Here is a 13,246-nt window from a genome sequence, read left to right on the forward strand (position 1 = left end):
CGTCATCATTGGGCAAACTTTGACCCTGTGCCTCTCGGTCAGCAGACACATTACAGCCAATCAGCAGCACTCCCTCCCTTCCACACCCTCCAACCTCCCTCCCAGCATCCATTTTCGATTCATTCGGAAGATGCATGCTTAGTGAGAGGAGGGAAAGTTTAGCTGCTGCTGATTACATAGGGAAATTGATAGCTAGGCTAGGGTATTCAGTGTCCACTACAATCCTGAAGGACTCATCTGATCTCTGCTGTAAGGACAGCACCCCAAAAAGCCCTTTTTAGGGCTATAACATCAGGCTGCTTTTTTTTTTTTTTTCCTGTGTAATGTAATTGCAGGTGCCTGCCTGCCAGCTTCTGTGTGAGGTTCACATTGGATACTGTGCCTATTTGCCCAGTGCCACCACTCATATCTGTTTTAACAATATGTTAAGCTTTACATTTAAAATAAATATTTATTTTTCACTGTAATAGAAGAGCAGTTGCCTGCCTGCCAGCTTCTGTGTGAGGTTCACATTGGATACTGTGCCTATTTGCCCAGTGCCACCACTCATATCTGTTTTAACAATAGGTTAAGCTTTACATTTAAAATAAATATTTTTTTTCACTGTAATAGAAGAGCAGTTGCCTGCCTGCCAGCTTCTGTGTGAGGTTCACATTGGATACTGTGCCTATTTGCCCAGTGCCACCACTCATATCTGTTTTAACAATAGGTTAAGCTTTACATTTAAAATAAATATTTTTTTTTCACTGTAATAGAAGAGCAGTTGCCTGCCTGCCAGCTTCTGTGTGAGGTTCACATTGGATACTGTGCCTATTTGCCCAGTGCCACCACTCATATCTGTTTTAACAATAGGTTAAGCTTTACATTTAAAATAAATATTTTTTTTTCACTGTAATAGAAGAGCAGTTAGTTGTCTGCAAGCGTCTGTGTTTCAGGCCTACTTCAGCGTGTGCTCTGCAGACCTGTGCCAGCGTGCTTTGACAGTTGCCAATCATATCTGGTGTCTCTTTAGCGTGCTTTTACAACCAAAATTTTGTTTCCACTGTAATAGAAGAGCAGTTGCCTGCCTGCCAGCTTCTGTGTGAGGTTCACATTGGATACTGTGCCTATTTGCCCAGTGCCACCACTCATATCTGTTTTAACAATTGGTTAAGCTTTCGATTTAAAAAAAAAAAAAAAATTTCACTGTAATAGAAGAGCAGTTAGTTGTCTGCAAGCGTCTGTGTTTCAGGCCTACTTCAGCGTGTGCTCTGCAGACCTGTGCCAGCGTGCTTTGACACTTGCCAATCATATCTGGTGTCTCTATAGCGTGCTTTTACAACCAAAATTTTGTTTCCACTGTAATAGAAGAGCAGTTGCCTGCCTGCCAGCTTCTGTGTGAGGTTCACATTGGATACTGTGCCTATTTACCCAGTGCCACCACTCATATCTGTTTTAACAATTGGTTAAGCTTTAGATTTAAAAGAAATATTTTTTTTTCACTGTAATAGAAGATCAGTTAGTTGTCTGCAAGCATCTTGGTGTCAGGCCTACTTCAGCGTGTGCTCTGCAGACCTGTGCCAGCGTGCTTTGACAGTTGCCACTCATATCTTGTGTCTCTATAGCGTGCTTTTACAACCAAAATTTGTTTTTCACTGTTATAGATTGAATAGCAGTTACTTGTCTTCAAGCGGGTGTCTCAGGCCTACAGTGTGTGCTCTGCAGCACTGTTCCAGTGCACATTGCCAATCATATCTGGTGTCTCTATAGCGTGCTTTTAAAAACAAAATTTGTTTTTCACTGTTATAGATTGAATAGCAGTTACTTGTCTTCAAGCGGGTGTCTCAGGCCTACAGTGTGTGCTCTGCAGAACTGTTCCAGTGCACATTGCCAATCATATCTGGTCTCACAGTAGCTTGCACGCATAGTACCACAAATCCCCCAAAAAATGACAGGCAGAGGCAGGCCACCCCGCAGGGGCCGTCGTGGTCGTGGTGCTGTGATTCCCTTTTGCCCTAGAATAATGCCCAGTTTTCAGAAGCCACGTACCCTGAACTTGAAAAGTTCTGAGGACTTAGTTGACTGGCTAACACAGGACACCCAATCTTGTACAGCCTCCGCTCAGAACCTTGACGCACCATCCTCCTCCAGCTTAGCTTCAGGCACCTCTCAAGATAGCACTCACCCGCCTGCCGCCACCACCAAAACTAGCACCACAGCCGCTTTACTTGGTATGTCAGAGGAGTTATTCACACACCCGTTTGAAGAAATGAGTGATGCGCAACCATTATTGCTAGAGGATGTAGATAACAGGGATATGTCTCAGGCAGGCAGCATTAAACACATGGAGGTACGGTGTGATGATGATGATGTTGTACCCGCTGCTGCTTCCTTTTCTGAGTTGTCAGATACAAGCGAAGCGGTTGATGATGACAATGCGTCCATGGATGTCACGTGGGTGCCCGCTAGAAGAGAAGAAGAACAGGGTGAAAGTTCAGATGGGTAGACAGAGAGGAGGAGGAGGAGACCAGTTGGAAGCAGGGGGGGGTCGTCGCAAGGAGCTAGTGGCACAGTCAGACAGCATGCATCGGCACCCGGGGTCAGCCTGACAGCACGCCAATCAACGCATGCTGTGTCCACCACCAGAATGCCGTCATTGCAGAGCTCAGCAGTGTGGCATTTTTTTTGTGTGTCTGCCTCTGACAACAGCGATGTCATTTGCAACCTGTGCCAAAGGAAACTGAGTCGTGGGAGGTCCAACACCCACCTAGGTACAACTGCTTTGCGTAGGCACATGATCTCACATCACAAACGCCTATGGGATCAACACATGAGTACAAGCAGCACGCCTACTCTAAGCCGCCATCCTCCTCCTGGTCCAGCATCTTCAGCCACGTCAACCACTGCTGTCCTTCTTGCCCCCTCTCAACCATCCGCCACTCCGTCTCCCGCCTTGAGCAGTTCCCGCTCATCTGCCCACAGTCATGTGTCTATCAAGGACATGTTTGAGCGTAAGAAGCCAATGTCACCAAGTCACCCCCTTGCCCAGCGTCTGACAGCTGGCTTGTCCGAACTATTAGCCCGCCAGCTTTTACCATACAATCTGGTTGAGTCTGAGGCGTTCAAAAATTTTTTAGCTATTGGGACACCGCAGTGGAAGGTACCCGGCCGGAATTTCTTTTCACAAAAGGCAATCCCCAACTTGTACTCGATTGTGCAAAAGGAAGTCATGGCATGTCTGGCACACAGTGTTGGGGCAAGGGTCCATCTGACCACTGATACCTGGTCTGCAAAGCATGGTCAGGGCAGGTATATCACCTACACTGCGCATTGGGTAAACCTGCTGACGGCTGACAAGCAAGGAATGCGTGGCATTGCAGAGGAGTTGGTGACACCGCCACGAATTGCAGGCAGTCCTGCTGCCACCTCCTCTACTCCTCCTACTCCATCCTCTTCCATAACCTCCTCGGCTGAGTCCTCTTGTGCCGCTGCTTCTTGCTCCACATCAACGGCACCCCCCCAGCTCCCCAGGTACTATTCCACATCCCGGATACGGCAGTGTCACGCCGTGTCACGCCGTCTTGGGTTTGACTTGCTTGAAAGCAGAGAGTCACACCGGACAAGCACTCCTGTCCGCCCTGAACGCACAGGTGGAAAAGTGGCTGACTCCGCAGCAACTGGATATCGGCAAAGTGGTGTGTGACAACGGAAAAAATTTGATAGCGGCATTGAAGTTGGGCAAGTTGACACATGTGCCGTGCATGGCACATGTGTGTAATCTGATCGTACAACGCTTTGTGCATAAGTACACAGGCTTACAGGACGTCCTGAAGCAGGCCAGGAAGGTGTGTTGCCATTTCAGGCGTTCCTACACGGCCATGGCTCACTTTGCCGATATCCAGCGGCGAAACAACATGCCAGTGAGGCGCTTGATTTGCGACAGCCCTACACGTTGGAATTCAACACTCCTAATGTTTGACCGCCTGCTCCAACAAGAAAAAGCTGTTAATGAATATTTGTATGACCGGGGTGCTAGGACAGCCTCTGGGGAGCTGGGAATTTTTTTGCCACGTTACTGGACGCTCATGCGCAATGCCTGTAGGCTCATGCGTCCTTTTGAGGAGGTGACAAACCTAGTCAGTCGCAACGAAGGCACCATCAGCGACATCATACCATTTGTTTTCTTCATGGAGCGTGCCCTGCGAAGAGTGCTGGATCAGGCTGTAGATGAGCGTGAAGAGGAAGAGGAAGAGTTGTGGTCACCATCACCACCAGAAACAGCCTTATCAGCATCGCTTGCTGGACCTGCGGCAACGCTGGAAGAGGATTGTGAGGAAGAGGAGTCAGAGGAGGATTGTAGCTTTGAGGAGGAGGAACAAGACCAAACAGGCATCCCAGGGTGCTCGTTGTCACCTATCTGGTACCCGTGGTGTTGTACGTGGCTGGGGGGAAGAACATACCTTCAATGACATCAGTGAGGAGGAGGAACGGGAAATGAGTAGCTCGGCATCCAACCTTGCGCAAATGGGGTCTTTCATGCTGTCCTGCCTGTTGAGGGACCCTCGTATAAAAAGGCTGAAGGAGAACGACCTGTACTGGGTGTCCACGCTACTAGACCCCCGGTATAAGCAGAAAGTGGCGGAAATGTTACCGAATTACAACAAGTCGGAAAGGATGCAGCATTTGCAAAATAAATTAAAAAGTATGCTTTACACAGCGTATAAGGGTGATGTCACAGCACAACGGGAATCTAACAGGGGGAGAGGTGGAAGTCATCCTCCTCCTCCTCCTCCCACGACCACGCCGGCAAGGACAGGACGCTTTAAAGACGTGTTGTTGATGGAGGACATGCGGACCTTTTTAAGTCCTATGCATCGCCACAGCCCTTCGGGATCCACCCTCAGAGAGCGACTCGACCGACAGGTAGCAGACTACCTCGCCTTAACTGCAGATATCGACACTCTGAGGAGCGATGAACCCCTTGACTACTGGGTGTGCAGGCTTGACCTGTGGCCTGAGCTATCCCAATTTGCGATAGAACTTCTGGCCTGCCCCGCTTCAAGTGTCCTGTCAGAAAGGACCTTCAGTGCAGCAGGAGGTATTGTCACTGAGAAGAGAAGTCGCCTAGGTCAAAAAAGTCTAGATTACCTCACCTTTATTAAGATGAATGAGGGATGGATCCCGAAGGGACTGACACTGGGCGATACATTCGCTTAAAAAAGGCCTGATGAGATGAGCTGCCTTGGGCTAAAAATGGTCCACTGCTGTATTTTAGCTCTGAATGACGTTTGACTTGCGTGACTTATCCGCCACCAACTAGGGTTCAAGCCGCCATGTTTTAGGGCACTTTCTGCCTGTGAAACAAACATCAATTTTTCTGGCCGCTGCTACAGTAGCAGCGGCTGCAACAATACCAAATTTTTCAGGCATGTGTACATGCCTAATTTTTAGCCCCACTGGTGCAAGTGGACTGATTACAATTACAGGGCCTCTAAAGAGTCCTGTATTGTTATTTGTCGTCACTACCTTCCCGCTTCGGGAAGATTTCTTGCACAGGGCGCCCAAAGGCCTAAGGCTGGCCCTGCGCATGGGTCAGTGGCTTTGCACCAGACTTCCCTCCAATTGATCAAAGTTAAAGGATTTCAAGTGGACTGATTACAATTACAGGGCCTCTAAAGAGTCCTGTATTGTTATTTGTCGTCACTACCTTCCCGCGTAGGGAGTGGGTCATTTGCGCCCCTGCTGCCTTCCTTGCATGTGGTAGCTGTTTGTCAGGGATTTGTCAATCCATATCTGCCAAGTGACCCTATGTAGGGGGAACAGTCTCTATTCTGCTCTGTGTCAGTGTGTATCAGGGATCATTAGGATAGGTGTCAATCCATATCTGCCAAGTGACCTATGTAGGGGGAACAGTCTCTATTCTGCTCTGTGTCAGTGTGTATCAGGGGTTTTGAGGACAGGTGTCAATCCATATCTGCCAAGTGACCCTATGTAGGGGGAACAGTCTCTATTCTGCTCTGTGTCAGTGTGTATCATGGTCTCTGTGGACGGTGAACAGTCTCTATTCTGCTCTGTGTCAGTGTGTATCATGGTCTCTGTGGACAGGGAACAGTCTCTATTCTGCTCTGTGTCAGTGTGTATCAGGGGTTTTGAGGACAGGTGTCAATCCATATCTGCCAAGTGACCCTATGTAGGGGGAACAGTCTCTATTCTGCTCTGTGTCAGTGTGTATCAGGGATCATTAGGATAGGTGTCAATCCATATCTGCCAAGTGACCCTATGTAGGGGGAACAGTCCCTATTCTGCTCTGTGTCAGTGTGTATCAGGGGTTTTGAGGACAGGTGTCAATCCATATCTGCCAAGTGACCCTATGTAGGGGGAACAGTCTCTATTCTGCTCTGTGTCAGTGTGTATCAGGGGTTTTGAGGACAGGTGTCAATCCATATCTGCCAAGTGACCCTATGTAGGGGGAACAGTCCCTATTCTGCTCTGTGTCAGTGTGTATCAGTGGTTTTGAGGACAGGTGTCAATCCATATCTGCCAAGTGACCCTATGTAGGGGGAACAGTCTCTATTCTGCTCTGTGTCAGTGTGTATCAGGGCTGGGCTTTGAGGACAGGTGTCAATGTTAGGTGATTTCTGCCCTTTATGGATTAAAAGCAGACTCTGCATCAACTGTGCAATTCTCCATGGGAGTTTTGCCATGGATCCCCCTCTGGCATGCCACAGTCCAGGTGTTAGTCCCCTTGAAACAACTTTTCCATCACTATTGTGGCCAGAAAGAGTCCCTGTTGTTTTTAAAATTCGCCTGCCCATTGAAGTCAATGGCGGTTCGCGCGGTTCGCCGGTTCGCGAACATTTGCGGAAGTTCGCGTTCGCCATTCGCGAACCGAAAATTCCGGGTTCGCGACAACACTACTTATAGCGTTCTCCACCTAGTATTACCGATTCAGTGTATCAATATAACCTTATAGCGTTCTCCTCCTAGTATCCCAGATACAGTGTATCAATATAAACTTATAGCGTTCTCCTCCTAGTATCCCAGATACAGTGTATCAATATAACCTTATAGCGTTCTCCACCTAGTATTACCGATACAGTGTATCAATATAACCTTATAGCGTTCTCCAACTAGTATTACCGATACATTGTAACACTATAACCCTATATTGTTTCACTTTAGGCATTTTCGTTAGCTTTTAATACCTTAAGTTACCAATCAAAGCCCTCTACTGAGGAAATACAATGGCAGGTTTCCTGTCGAACAAGCAGGACTTTAACACTTGGTGTAGGGATGCAGAGAATGTATTTTCAAATGAAAAATAAACATTCATTACTCATTCAACTCACTTACCAAACTCTATAAACAACAGATAAAAACATGTTGGGAGATCTCCTCACTTGACAACTATATTAAAAAGGATATGATCCCCAGGGGTCTTAGAGTTCGAAAAATCCGTACATCCCATAATGAGAACCCTGAGTTCATTAAACAGTGGGAGTCAGCAGCAGGAGGTTGCTCAAAATAATTTATGGAGATTATCTCTACTTTCGAAAAAGAAAAATTGAGTAATACCAACCAGAAATTAGATGAAGAAATTGAGAAGCTTAGCCACTTTAAAAGTGATCCAAATTTCTCTAATCTAGAAAGTAAGTTAAAAACAATCTGAATAGATTATCAAAAAGATTATCAAAGAGGCAATATATACAAATTCCCTAATAGGCGCATGAGATTCAACTCTAAAAATAACATGACTTCAGAGTACGACTCCTCTGATACGGAGTCAAATACACACAATGTACCCTCAGACTCACAGCAAACCCCCACAACTAGTACCAATAACCCCCGCAGTATCCTCAAAAAGGGGGTAATTTTTATAGCAATGGGCAATCAGGAGGAGACCCTAGGTTACGAAACACGATACCAATCTCGAAACCCGGGGAGGAAGGGGGAGAGGGAGGATGAGAAAGAGACGGTTTTGACAGTAAACCTGGACTCACCGTGCCCCTGTATAAAGAAAACCACATGTAATTAATTTATCCTCATTTCAGCTGAATGAGTATCATGTCAAAATATTGGAGAGGGATCTTTCTTTCGTACCGACCCCAGTCTTTGATAAATTCTCGTGGATCAAAGACCTAAACTTATTTGTACGCAAACTTGCCCTACACAAATACCATCTAATGAATAAAGAGAAGAGAGCAAAAGCCTTAGGTCTTTCAAACAAACATTTAGAACCTGTCAACACTCTGGTGTCTCTTTTGGATGAGAGTGATGAGCAAATACCAACTCATTATACTAATTTGAAACCAAAAACCCGCTTTACCCCTAATTTTTCTAATTTTAGGAATCCAGACCTGTTCCTTGAGGCAGTGAAGAGCAATATTGAAGGTATAGAGAGTAACAATTTCGACCTTTTCCCTAACGATAATCTCTCTAAAGAAGAACAAATAGCTCTTAAATCACTGAAAGAGAACGACCAGCTGACAAAGGGGGGAAATATAGTGGTCATGAACGGATCAGATTATGAGGTTATGGTGCAGAAGTCTTGGGAAACAATGACAGATACAGGATCATGAAGTCGGATCCAACTAATGTCTTTTTGACAAAACTTAAAGAGATCCTGGATGAGGGCCGCAGTGGGGGGTTGCTATCCAATGATGAATACGGATTTATTCTTAACCGTCACCCAAGGATAGCAACCTTCTACTGCCTAAAGTCCACAAGGATCCAGTAAATCCTGCCGGCCGTCCTATTGTTTCTTGTATTGAAAGTATAACTCAGAACAGTAGCCTCTACATTGATGGAATTTAAAGACCCTTTGTTGAGAAATTACCCTCTTACATCAGGGATACTAAACAAGCTTTGCTACTCCTTTCAAATCTTCAAATACCACCTACTGCTAATCTATGCAGTTTAGATGTTGAGGCTCTGTATTCCTCTATCCCCCATGAACACGGTATTGAACACACAAAATATTTTTTAGTGTGTTGGGGTCTAGATGACATTTTGCGCTCCTGATTGCCCACAGTGCCACGGGGGACCCGGCAGGCAGGTGGAGGTCGGCAAGGGGAAGACGGAAGGAGGCCTGGCGACCCAGAGACTGTATGATAGCGATGCAGTGAGAGACTGCCCCCAGACGGCCAAGCAGGCCGACATTGTGATCCATCCATGCATAGTTGCCATTTTTCATTTATTTTCTTGCACTCTGGTAAACGAACATTGAGCAATATAACTCACATTTTTCATGTCTACGTTCACATCTACTCAATAGTTAGCTGGCATATATATCCACTTAGTTTAACTATCACATGATATATTTTGAAAAGCTGCTTACTTAAACACGCGCCAAAATGTCAATTTAATATCCAAAAGCAAAAGATGAACTCTTTCTTGCTGACTTACATTGCCTGATTACTATATAACATTCTTGCCGCATGTGTTTAACATTACGCTATATGGTTAGGAGCTTGCTTCATTGACAGTAATTACTAGGGGTTAAAACTGCTTTAAAGCCAGACCATACATTTAATGGGAGCCTTCCTGAGCTGATCTTCACTTCATAAGCTCGGCTTAGCTATCAAATACAGCACTATCTGTTCAGTCATAGTTTAAGGGTGTGCCCTTTAGTTAAGCCATAGTTTAACTCATCGCTGCCAACATGTGTGGACGTACTATCGGGGTGCTGCACATTACCTTGTAATACTAAGTCAAGGATGGACATGAAACGTTATTTAACATACTTTAGCCTGACCCGTTAGAATTTAGCAAAGACAGCAGTGCAGAAACTTCAGTACAGATCTAGCTCAAAGTTTTACTGCTCACATATGACTGAACAATGGGATGCTGAGAATGGCTTATTAATACTAATGTCGGAACTGATGCGCATTATGTTATCTGCCTAACCTTCAGTACGTAACTTATGTTCAAATGCTTCAACCTTTTCGCCTTACTAGGCATTGACTGTTCTAATTTGATATATAATGCACTTAGTGATGTGTTTATTAAGTATGTTTATTATGGTTCGCATACCTACCTGCATGGGAAAACTGCTTTTCATATGAACCAATAAAAATATTTAAAACAAAATAACAAAAAATACATAGAAAATTAAAAATAATAATCTTGAACTAGGAGGAGGAGGTGAATGTGGAGTAGGAGGTTGAGGAGGCGGTGACCGTGGCGGTGTAGGCGGAAGCGGCGGTGGAGGAGGCGGAGGTGGCCAACACTGTGTTTTTTTGTTTTTTTTTTAAATTGGGGTAGCCCCCAAAATATTGGGACATATAAAAAAAGAAAACAACGAATAAGTGCACTTGAGTATAACAATGGATGGGTGAGGCCGGTATAAACGTCTATTCTGCACAAAGTACAGACAAGTCTGGGGGGATCCTGGTTGATTTTAATGAACGTGAGCTTGTCCACTTTTGGCTGTGTACATGCGGCTGCGCTTGTCTATGATAATGCTCCCTGCCGTGCTAAACACACGTTCAGACAATACACTGGCTGCAGGGCAGGCCAGCACCTCCAAGGCATAAAGTGCAAGCTCAGGCCATGTGCCCAATTTGGAGACCCAGAATTTGAATGGGGCAGACCCATCAGTCAATACGTGTAGGCCTGTGCACACGTACTGTTGCTGAAATGCTGCCTCCTGCTAAGACGTTCCATATCAGCTGGTGGTGCTAGTTGTTGTGGCGTGCTGACAAAGCTTTTCCACATTTCGGCCATGCTAACCCTGCTTGCTGAGGTGCTGGCGGTGCCCCAGCTGCGTTGGCGACTGCTTTCTCCTCCTCTGCCTTTGCCTTGTGCTTCCACTGAGCCCCCGGTGTCAGTTGGGAATGCCCTCAGCAGCGCGTCTACCAGCGTGCGCTTGTAGTCGCGCATCTTCCGATCACACTACAGTGAGGGAATTAAGGACGGCACGTTGTCCTTGTAACAGGGATCCAGCAGGATGGCCACCAAGTAATCAGCACAAGTTAGAATGTGGGCAACTCGGCAGTCATTGCGCAGGCACTGCAGCATGTAGTCGCTTATATGTGCCAGGCTGCCCAGAGGCAAGGAGAAGCTGTCCTCTGTGGGAGGTGTATCGTCTGTGTCCTCCGTTTCCCCCCAGCCATGCTCCAGTGATGCCCACAAGCTGCGTTCGGTGCCACCCTGCTGTGAACATGGTTCCTCTTTCTCTTCCTCCTCCTCCTCCTCTTCATCCTCCAGAACTGTGCCCTGACTGGACCTGTGTACCTGGCCAATGCTGGTGGTGGAAGGACATGCGCCAAACTGCTATCCTCCGAGCCACTTGTGAATGACTGGCCTGATAACCGTGGAAATGACCACTCTTCCTCCTCTTCTTCCTCCTGTGCCACATCCTCTTCCATCATCGCCCGAAGCATTTTTTCAAGGAGACATAGAAGCGGGATAGTAAGGCTGAGAACGGCGTCATCTGCACTGGCCATGTTGGTGGAGTCCTCGAAACACCGCAACATGGCACACAGGTCTCGCATGGAGGACCACTCATTGGTGGTGAAGTGTTGCTGTTCCGCAGAGCGACTGACCCGTGCGTGCTGCAGCTGAAACTCCACTATCGCCTACTGCTGCTGGCACAGTCTCTCCAGCATGTGCAAGGTGGAGTTCCACCTTGTGGGCACGTCTCATATGAGGCGGTGAGTGGGAAGGCCGAAGTTATGCTGCAGCGCAGACAGGCGAGCAGCAGCAGGGTGAGAACGTCAAAAGCGCGCACAGACGACCCGCACTTTCTGCAGCAACTCTGATATATCTGGGTAGTTTTTCAGGAATTTCTGCACCACCAAATTCAGCACATGCGCCAGGCAAGGGATGTGCGTCAAACCGGATAGGCCCAGAGCTGCTACGAGATTTCGCCCATTATCGCACACCACCAGGCCGGGCTTGAGGCTCAGCGGCAACAACCACTCATCGGTCTGTTGTTCCATGCCCGTCCACAGCTCCTGCGCGGTGTGGGTTTTTTCCCCCCAAACATATGAGTATTAAAGCAGCCTGCTGTCGTTTTCCCATGGCTGTGCTGAAGTTGGTGGTGAAGGCGTTACGCTGACCGGATGAGGAGGTGGTAGAGGAGGAGGAAGCAGAGTAGGAGGAGGAGGCAACAGGAGGCAAAGAGAAATGCCCTGCAATCCTCGGTGGTGGAAGGACATGTGCCAAACTGCTATCCGCCTCAGGCCCAGCCACCACTTCATTTGCCCAGTGTGCAGTTAGGGAGATATAGCGTCCCTGCCCGTGCTTGCTGGTCCACGTATCAGTGGTTATGTGCAGTGCACACCTGATTTTGTCTGCAAATTGGTTGTGCAGGGAAGGCGTGGCTTGCCTGGAAAAGTAGTGGCGGCTGGGAACCACGTACTGTGGGACAGCCACCGCCATCAGGTTTTTAAAACTGTCCGTCTCCACCAGACTGAATGACAGCATTTCAAAGGCCAGGAATTTTGAAATGCTGGCATTCAGGGCCAGGGATCACGGGTGTGTAGGGGGGTACTTCCTCTTTCTCTCCAGTGTTTGGGAGATGGACAGCTGAACACTTCCATGGGACAGTGTGGAGATGCTTGAGGACGGTGGCGGAAGTGGTGGTGTTGCTGCCACATCCTCTGTTTGCGGGGTGGCAGGTGCCACTGTCACTCCAGAGGTGGAGGAAGAGGCAGAGACAGCAGCAGAAGAGGAAGCAGGAGGAGCCTGAGACCTTTCTTGGTTTTTGAGGTGCTTACTCCACTGCAGCTCGTGCTTTGCATGTAGATGCCTGGTCATGCAGGTTGTGCTCAGGTTTAGAACATTTATGCCTTGCTTCAGGGTCTGATTGCACAGCGTGCAAACCACTCGTGTCTTGTCATCAGCACATTGTCTGAAGAACTGCCATGCCAGGGAACTCCTTGTAGCTGGCTTTGGTGTGCTCGGTCCCTGGGTGTGATGGGCAGTAGCAGGCGTACTGTCTAGGGGACGGCCGCGCCGCTTTTGCATCCTGCTCCCTCTTATGCTATGCTCGTGCCTCTGTGCGACCACCGCCTCTTTGTCCAAACTGGACACGTCACTCGCATGACCTTGATTCCACGTGGGGTCTAGGGCTTCATCATCATCCACATCATCATCCACCCACTCCTCAACCCTGCCCTCCTTGCCGGTCTGCACACTGCAGAAAGCCACAGCAGTTGGCACCTGTGTTTCGTCATCATCAGAGACGTGCTGCGGTGGTCCTCGCATGTCCACATCCTGAAACACAAGTGGTTGTGCGTCAGTGCACTCAATCACTTCCACT

Source organism: Pelobates fuscus, chromosome 5, assembly GCF_036172605.1.
Source record: "Pelobates fuscus isolate aPelFus1 chromosome 5, aPelFus1.pri, whole genome shotgun sequence".
NCBI lineage: Eukaryota > Metazoa > Chordata > Amphibia > Anura > Pelobatidae > Pelobates > Pelobates fuscus.